We start from the raw sequence: 10,222 nt of genomic DNA on the forward strand, positions 1-10,222 counted from the left end.
ATGGCGATGCGACGAGTAATGGGTTTTAGCGATGAGACGCTTGGAAAGGTGCCTCACGAGAGTGCTCCTACCTGGCATGTGGAGAGCTCTCTGCGGCAATATCTTAAGGGCTTGGGCTTGAATACTCTGAATCGTGCGCAGGTTAGTCTTGCAGGTGTTGGATATTGCAGGCAGGCTGTATCGCAGGAAACCAACGAACAACGCCATGTACAGCTGTAACATAGCCTGTATAGATACTCCCCAACTTTTTCCTGCAAGGAACCTGAACACGTGACAGATAGCTGTCAGCCGCTTTTTCACGTAATTCACGTGCGGAGTCCAAGATAGGTCTCTGTCAATTACGACTCCCAAGAACCTGTGACTTCTGCTGTATGGTATAAGTCCCCCGTTAATAGATACGCCGTAAGCAGACATTCACGTCCTCGTGAATGCCACCATTGCGCACTTCCCGCATGAAATTTCAAGTCCTTGTTCACTAAGGTAGCAAAATGTCATCGTGGCTGCCTTCTGAAGCCGAGCGCGAAGCTGAAGTCGTGTCACACCTGATGCCCTAATGCAGATGTCGTCCGCATAGATGGAAAGTCGTACGGTGCTTGGCAGGTTGTCAACTAATCCACAGAGGGTCAGATTGAAAAGAGTCGGGCTAAGCACTCCGCCTTGAGGGACTCCTCGGCTACCGTAATGCTCGGATGTCGGGCCAGTTTCTGTGTGCACGTAGAATGGTTTCCTCAGTAAGTAGCTGCACACCCACATATATATCTTACCACCAAGTCCGACGGCTTCTAATGTGCTAAGGATGGCTTCATGGGTGACATTATTATAAGCACCTTTAACGTCTAGAAACAGAGCAGCAGATAGTCGCTTACAGGCCTTTTCGTGTTGCACAAATGTTATCAAGTCAACAACGTTGTCTGTTGACGAACGGCCACGTCTGAATCCGGCGATAGCATCTGGGTAGATTTCATAGTACTCTAAGTACCATTCCAGACGTGTTAAAATCATTCTTTCCATTGTTTTTCCGACTCAGCTGGCAACAGCGATCGGACGGTATGAGGAAATGTCCAAAGGCGACTTGCCAACTTTGACAAGTGGAATAAGGCGAGTTGACTTCCATTCTTGCGGAACCGTACCCGTCTGCCAGGAGTCGTTGTACAGGAGCAAGAGTGCCTTCCGAGCTTGGTCTCCTAGGTTACACAGGGCACGATATGTAATGCCGTCAGGTCCTGGCGCTGAAGAACGCCTGCACAAAGCCAGCGCAGCTTCTAGTTCTTCCATAGAAAAAGGGCATTCCATGCGGGGATCGCGTGAGAACAGTGGGTGGTTGAGCGTTCCCGTACCCGTTCTATCGGAATTTTCTTCGCCAGCGATCTTTCTGCAGAAAGATTCAACGCCATCAATATCTCTACATTGTAGAGGGAGTGCCAGAGATTTAAACGGGTGGCGCTGACCAGAGGTTGTGCTAAGGCCACGAACAGTCCTCCATATAAGCGACAAAGGTTTTCGCGGATCCAGGGAATCGCAAAAGAATACCCATTGTCGCGAAGCCAGCTTGTTCATGTGAGGCTGTATTTTCTTTTGTGTTCGTCTAGCCAATCTCAAATCATAATTGGACTTCGTGCGTCTATATCTTCGCTCTGCACGACGGCGAATTGCTCGAAGTTTCGCTAGTTTGATGTCGAAATCGGTGCGGGATGAACTATTCGAAAGCAAATTCGTGGTTGTTTGTATGGCATCCTTTATCGCGCCCTGTAGGTTAAAGGAGGTGCCATCACGACAACAGTCTTCCATTATTATTTTCTATTTAGGCCAATTGGTGCACTGGACGGTTCTGGAGGACTTGGAGCTAGTCAAACCTTCGATCTTCAAATAGGTTGGGATGTGGTCGCTACCTCATGTTTCTAAATCCGAAAAACAGTGCACTTTTCTCGAAAGCGAACGTGAAACGAAGGTAAGGTCCAAGCAGCTACTATACGCTGATCCACGCAGATAAGTAGGGCTTCCATCATTTGACAGGCAAAATTCAAGTTCATAGGCAAAGGACACCAACGTTCTGCCTCTAGAGTTCACTTTGGAGCTTCCCCATAGGTAATGGTTGGCGTTAAAGTCACCAGTGAGCACCCACGGCTGTGGCGTCGATGTCAAAATTCCCCGTAAGCGCTCACAATCTAGACGGCTTGTTGGAGATAAATAGGCTCCAAGAATTGTTAACGTGAGCTTTTTCTTCTTCACTGTTAAGCAAACGTATCGATTTGCTTCGTCAGGAGGCACTGGGTGATGTACATAAGTGAAGTCACGGCGCATAAACACAACAACCTTGCTGCACTCTCCGTGGGTAGAGGACATAAAGCACTCATACCCCGACAGTCTGATAGGAGCTGACAGGTTGGGCTCGCAAATCATGATAATGGGAAATTGATGCGTAAAAACAAACTGTCTAAAGTCGGACATGCGTGACCTAAGCCCTCTGGCGTTACACTGAAAGACAGACGCATTCTTGACCTCCTCTTGAAACGACGGCAATGCTCGGGCCGTAGTTTTACCCTAGAGCCGCAAGCACCGGACTGAAAGTGTCCAGCACCTGCAGTGCTCTCTGTGCCGACGGGGTTTTCCTGCTTTTCAGTAGAATGCGCATGGCGTCCATAAGTGACTTCAGCATCACTATGACTTGGCGATCCTCAGTCGTCGTCGCATCCGCGGTTCGTGAGGTCATTGAGGGCGGCGCAATTTGATGTGACTCTGATGCAGGTTGTGCTCGTGGAAGTGTAGGCCACTCTTCAGGAGGTGCGCGACTTGCCCCTTTCTTCGTTTTCGCAGTGTCTGCCTTTGTGGAAGTCGGCGTTTATACGGTAGCCGCTTTGCCGGAAGGTGGTGTATATCTTTCCGTAGATGTAACTCTTCGTGATGCTCTTCGGTGGCGATGTCGTCGTCGCCTGAGACTAGCGGTAGCCTCTCTGTGTGTTGAATGGTCCCGTACCATACGTTTGAGTACTGCTCGCTCGTTCCTCACACGCGGGCAATCATTGGATGAGGCCTCATGAGTACCATGGCAGTTAATTAGGGGACTTTAACACTGTTCCATGAGTTTGCAAGGTACGCTGGTACGGGAAATGGGACGGTAGTTAAGCGGTGATTTTTTTTTTACCCGATTTGAATACTGGAACTACCTTACCGCTTTTCCAATTGCGTGGTAGTTGACCTGATAACAGTGACTGTGAAAAAAGTAAGCATAAAAATTGCGCACAAATATCCTTGTTATTTTTCAAAAGCTTTGAGTTAATATTGTCAATACCGGACGAAGATGAAATTTTCATCGTTTCAATTAGGGACGAAATGCCAGATGACGTGAAGACAACTGGTGGCATAGCATAATTTATCACTGAGGGTGGTGCTGAAAATGATGGTGGTATTTCAGTTTCTTTCGTAAATATGGATGAGAAGGCAGAGTTGAACATAGTAGCGCACTCAGCATCAATGAAAACTCTGCCTGACTCATCTGTGAGGGTTATTTCTGGTGCGTGATGCGGATTGAGAACTTGCCAGAACTTTCTGGGATTACTAGTTAGCATATTCGGCAAGGTTTGAGGCAGAACCGGCCCATTGTTACGAGAGAGAGTAGCCACCAGCCCAGCTGTGCTCTGGCCGCTACTTGTATGCTATTACGTACTATATTTGTACATATTGTGTAAAGCTATTCGTCTGCTCTAAGAATCCGTCTCTCGTCCTCGACGCGGAGTCGCAATACCAATGTATGAAATTCATTTAATAAGTGCGGCAAATTATTGTTCAGTGATTGTTCGCGTAGATAGATCGCAGATTTCCTAAGAGATAAGAAAATATTTATAGAAGCAGCTAATCAAATAGCAAAAAAAAAAAAAAAAACCAAGCGAGCCAAGATGTTCCGTGAGAAAGTGTACTCAGTCAATTTCTTTATATCTGTGATGACTGAGTTGCCCATATCTTGCTTGCTTCTTTGCACTATTCTCTACATGCAGACGACTTCTGGACATGAGAATCTAGCTGCAATGCTCAAATAATTTAGGAAGCCCTAGAAGAGGGCTTAATCAAGATTAATGAGTTCTTAAAAAACAGAGGTATGAGTTTATCAAATAAGGAAACTGCTGTGCGTACGTTTACCAGAAAATTCATCAGAAAGTTTTGCTTAGAGCTGGGCTCTCGGTGCTTGCAGCCTGTGCGGCAGCAAAAATTTCTGGATGTCGTTCTTGATACGTGGCTGTCATGGGTTCCGCACGTAAAAGCACTAGAAGAAGTCACCTCTCTTGGCAACGTTCTTCAGTGCTCTGCTGCAATAAGATGAGGTGATAGAACATCATCTTTAATAGGCGTTCACTGCGCGATTATTAGGCAAATTACCGAATATTCTGATCCTGCGCGTCATGGGTTATCACTACTAATCTGACAATGTGATGGAGGGCTGACTGACACATGCATCACGCATGTTTTGACATGAGACGCCTCTATGACTTCCCAGTTTATTTTATTTTTGGCAGTCGAAAGGATGTGCGTCTTCGTCAACGAAGGCTTACAGCCGCAAGAACTATAATACTAAGCTAAATGGGTGCCAGATGAGTTGCAAAGGGTCAACTCATGCTGCCTTAGTTTGGTGTTAATACAGCAACCGCTTTGGCCGATGTATGACTTGCCGCAACTTAACGGTACTTGGTAGACCACACCAGTCTTGCACGACCTGTAGCAATCTTTGTGTTTGCCTGGCAACCATCATCACTGTGCATACTGGGAGCTTCTACTTTTTTCCCCACAACTGGGACAACTTGTTGGGTGCTCTGAAAACTGTCGTAACACCGTATCTTGCCCCGACATTCTTCAGCCCATGGGAAAGTATGTGAGCATACGGGAAGGCTGAAAGTTTTTTGGGGGAATGGTCAGAGCTATCGGTGGTCTTGGCGGTGCCCTTTATAACAGGAATCAGTTTGCATCAGGCCATGTTTAAAGCATGGCTGGGATAACTTGGGTCGTCTATTTCTTCTTTGTCACCGTTTTGCTGCGCAGTAAATATGATACCGTAGTGTCCCGGAAGCCACTAAAAAAGTACGTTATGTCCTGAACTTTTATTGCGTGTCCAAGAGTATCTGGCTCTGGCTGAATGCGCCAAGGCCTCATTTATACTCGCATGATAAAAAAACAGAAAATCACTTTCACTAGTTTTTTTCTAGACGGCTTTCATAAACTTATCATATACATACCGTACAGCGATAATTTGTAACAGGTATTCAACTTACACGAAGCGTGGCCAAGGATGAGTCTTAGGCTCGTAGCCGGTCTTCTATCACATTTGCACTGCTGCTATGCGCTGTAAAGTAAGGGAAGCTCTCCTTCTGCCCCTCCGCAGTTTTGAAGCACCAGGTTTCACTTCGGTTAACCTAGCACACGATTTAGAAAATAGTTCTGGTCACGCACGTAAGGTAGGCCACACAAGTTCCACTTATAAATATCTAAGAAGCAATAGCATTCACGTATTGGTAAGTATTTACAAAATCATAGCGGAGCTAAACTGTACCCTTCCTTTCGATAGAAAACAGACTGGCAACACGACTGGGTGCATTGAATGGTCGTATTTTTGTATAGCGCACATTGCCACTCATCAAATCAAAACGTGGGCCGCAATAATCTAAAGATTATATTCCAAGTTTCTACATTTTCTTATTCAGCTATTGGCCTGAGCAGCAGCCCACCCACCTCATCACCCGTGTCAGTTATCTTGAGCAGTGCATGATAATATCAATAATGTAGAATTAGGCAAAAAGAATCATTTAATTAAATTTCATTCGGCAATGTTCTACTTGATTTTATAAGTTTATGATAACCCTATTTTCGCCGCAATCTACTAAACTGAACAAAGAACAGAACTGCATTTGCTGTTATACAGCTGAATGGGTAACACTCGAGAAAATTTCAGAAGCACTTGCGATCAAATGCGAAGACAAAGAAAATAATTTGAGCACTCACGGCCATAAAATTCACTTGACGTAAACAAGTTGTAGGATATTACTCGTTATTAAGGTGAACAACCGAAGCATTCGTTAAACGCACGGACGAAGTTGTAACAGGTGTTGCACATTGCACATCATGAAAACGTTATATTTTATAAGCGTTAACAAGCATATCTTGCGGTAAGATCATTACATGTCATAGGCGACGTTATTATTACTAGCTTTCCAGAAAAGTGTTGATTTTACGAGGTAAGTCAGATGGAAAGAACATGCTCAAAGCAATTAAATGTTAGTGGTACTGAATGGGGGATATTAATTAGCCATGACCATAGACAGTCGCACACTTGTGTGTCAGCCAACATTAAAGCGCCCAGAAGCAAGTGATGTGCGCCGTATTTGATAGACTGATAAGTCGTTCGATAACAGTGGACAGAAAATTCTGCACCAGTGCTCCTAGAGATAATCCGCGGAGAAGGCTATATCTGCGCTGCACAAGTTCCTGCTGTCTACAGGCCTACATAATAGAATTTGAGAAGAGTGCCTGCTACCGCTAGAGTGTGTACGTGGTTTATTTTGCTTGTGCGCCTCTCTCTTTCTATGCCCTTATACTCGTTCCCTCCGTGCCGAGCAGCCAACCACTTTCTGTACACCCTTCCTCTCTTTCACGAGAATTTTCACATGTGTACAGGTGCGCAGACATGGGGAAGGCCCACATACGAGAATTATAAGGGCATCCGAAACACCCAAACGCGCACACCGACAAATGACCTCAGAGGTAGCATAAATAAAAGCTATACACTAAGAGGAATGCCCGGGTACCGTACACAGTACCATGCCGAGGGAAGAGTTACAGAGATTCACAAAAGCGCTCCTTACCACATTTGCTTTAAGAATGTTATATATAACGAGGCAGAATTTCATTATTAGGTTCTTATTTTATTAATGAATGACTACAGCGAAGCTGGTGAGCCAATTTTACAGCTCATTCCTTCTTCGGCGCGTCTGCGCTAGGTGTTGTCATTATCCTAGTCGTTCGACGTGCCTCACACATACTCTGCTACGGTGCTTGTCCCTGACAACCACAGGGACAGTTATAGCGTCCTGGCAGTTATAGTGTCATCAGCTCTCTAATAAATGTGATCAACGACGAGAAATCCCCCCTACTCGAACTTTGGAGGTCCGGACTTGTCTGAAGGATTTTGAATCTCTGTTTTATAACGTGTGAAAACCTGTCAATTAATTTTTTTATGGAGTATACTGAAGAGTGTTGCACTTCAGCACTCCTTGCTTTCGTTTCTCTCGATGCGCACTAAAAATAATGAAAACAATAATAAAAAAACAAAAAGCGCGACTTCCTTGGTCTGCGGTCAGTTGTTGCGCGTGCCTTTCGTCAATGGTTTTAGCTTAACACTTAGAGTACTGTCAGCTCAGAAGCGTATACCACAAGAATTTGGGCATAGCTGCTTACCTCCAACTGTACTGCGCGTACGCACGACGCACGCTGGCGCCGCCAGCGAAACGCGGAAGGCAGCCCTCGCTCCGCTGCCGAGTCGACTGAGCAGAACGTGATGACCCGTCCGCGTGGCTTCTTTGTGTTTTCGTAGCAAGTCTGACCGCGTGTCGCTCTATGTCTTTGCACCGTCGTTATCAAAAATTCGAAATAAACGCAAATGTCTCTTGTGCCTGAGCACGCAGACTGTGAGAGGAATATGGCATAAGGGCGCTGAGATGAAACAGTCTATAGCAAGGCATGAAAAATATTCAGTCAAACGTGACTACTTTCTGAACGTGCTCCGCATATGTATGTATTTCGGCTTACTGGTGTGAGTTCGATCAGCTTATCGCTGCAGTAATCAGCTCATAATCTGCAAGTGGTTGTTCGTTCACTGATTTCCCTTCCTGATGAAGAAACAAACGTGCCGAACATAAAGCCTTGCTTCCAGTAAAAGCCTTTATAATGAGAAACTGGAACAAGATTTAATAACAGCTCTCATAAACGCGCCCTTTGTCGCACGTTAATATTTTATGTTCCAAATTCCCAAATAAGGGCCCTTCAAGCAGATGTAAGGACCGAGCCTGACTTGAACCTTTATATAGCGGTGCAGAAGCTCCCGGTCTCGGCGCTGCTGTGTTACCAATACAAAGGGAAACAGTCTTCAGTAGTTTCCATGTTGGCGCTGACGTGCCATCAATATTTATTTGATGCACTCTAATCTAAGAAAGATATAATATTGAGAAAGTTGGTATCCGTTCTTAATTTCTAGTGGAAAAGGAGACACGTACACATGTATCATCTCCTTTCTTCTGTGTGTGTGTCTCCCTATGCGCTACCAGTCATGAATTCTTATCTCCATGTCCTCAGGTCAAGGACAATAGCTATATTTTGGAGGAAATTGCTGGGTTTCTCTCGTCCAACTGCCTCCATATTTTTGGTAATAACTTGTGTTCATCGAAGTAGAACGGGATAATAGTCCTAATACGGCTACGATATGCGCGGCTAATCGACTCATGTCACAAGAGTGCTCACAGGCGCTCCCCCTCAGATCTTGCACTCGTTTCCTGCACGGGGACAAATGCGTCCTTGTGTCATCAAGCAGCCTTGACTGCAGCCTTGGCACGTAGTTGGAGCTCAAACAGACACACTCTACAACGGTCGGCGATCCCCGTTTCTGCTCGTCCGCTGAAAACACGAAAACAACCTGTGCGTGCGAGGCACCCTCTCTTGTCACCTGTGGCAAATATTTCGTCTTGGTCTGCGTGCCGTAGCGCCTCTCGTTCCGTACACGCCAAGGGCAACTTGGGGGTCTCCACTTCCAGTCGAGAGCGGCACTTCTCAAAGGCAGTGCAGGGCCAGGCACCATACGTCAAGCGGGCTGCTGCAGTGTGTTGACAGCGGCCGCAACAGTCGGGCTGCTGACAAATGATCCAACTCACACACGCCCTCGAGCGTGGCTGCCGACGGTCAGGGAGCTGAATAATGAGGGGGGGGGGGGGGGGGCGTGCAGATGCGACTGGCTTCTTCCTTTTTGGTTGCGCCGGAATGTGAATCTTTGTTGTAGAAAACTACTCCCAGAACAACGCTTCTTTCGTGCGATGTGAACCGATACCATAATAAAATTCAGAGATATTCGCGTTTATTTCTTGGACACGGCAAACCGTGTTTCAAAGAAGACTGTGCGGCTGACCTACGGGCTCTGTTGAGACAAAGATACTATTTCTTACTTACCACTTTCCCGACTTGAGCAGCAGCTTCTTCGTCACGAACTGGCCAGCACTTTTGGCTGGTTGACCCGAGGGTAAAAAGCAGAAGGCAGCGCTTTTCGCTGCTCAACACTTTACCGGCACGTTGTTTTTTATTTTTATTTTTATTTTTATTTTGTATTCTTGCTGAACTCGATAGTACCGAAGAGCCCGTAAGCACCCTTCGGAGAGAAGGCATTCCTGAACAATACTATCTTCCAAGATTATCTTTCCTGCTGCATTTTACTTGCTGTGGAAGTTGACGCCACCGCGTAGTCGAAATCACTGCCTTTTTTAGCAATTGTATTTAGCTGTAAAGCCTTACTACGCTATATGGCCAGCCACATGCTCTTGATCTGTCTGTAGCAAAGCTGGTTGAGTCCTACCGCAGCTCGTAGCGTTAGTGAATAGCGATTCAACAGTCTTTTTGTTCCAAGCAGATGAGCAGCAAAGAATGGGGAGGGGCGTTTGGACTCTGCAGGAACATAGAACCACAAAATGATGCCCCACTAACGTCAAACAAATTTTATTGTGCTGACATCGTGAAGGACGCTTTGCGCAGTCTGCAGTCCTCATCTCGGCAACAAGCCAAAAAGAAAAAAAAATCACGAATGACCATCGGCTGCAAATGACAGCGCAGACCATTTTCTCTGCGGGAAAACGTCATTACCACCGTGTCGACCGCTGGGCAAGGGTTGGAGTGGAGCAGTTGCATTTTGCATTTGCGAGCACTTATGGCGCTCGTAAGGACATGTGTCTAATTTGCATTATAAAACAGGAAAGGTCCCAATGGGACGAAAATAACGAGCGCGAGGATCATAGAGTACCCTGGAAAGCTTCGCGACCCTCATTCAGAGAAGGTTGCGGGGCTCCTTTGTGCGGCTGCTTGCTAGAGGCTGACACGGGGCTACGCGCGACTTGGGCTTTCTTTTCTTCGGAGCTGTAGTCTGTCAAGACTCTGAGAGCTAGTTTACACGACAAAACAAAGCGTGGGTATTATTGGTCAAACGCAA

The sequence above is a fragment of the Dermacentor andersoni genome, chromosome 1 (assembly GCF_023375885.2).
Source record: "Dermacentor andersoni chromosome 1, qqDerAnde1_hic_scaffold, whole genome shotgun sequence".
In the NCBI taxonomy this organism is placed as follows: domain Eukaryota; kingdom Metazoa; phylum Arthropoda; class Arachnida; order Ixodida; family Ixodidae; genus Dermacentor; species Dermacentor andersoni.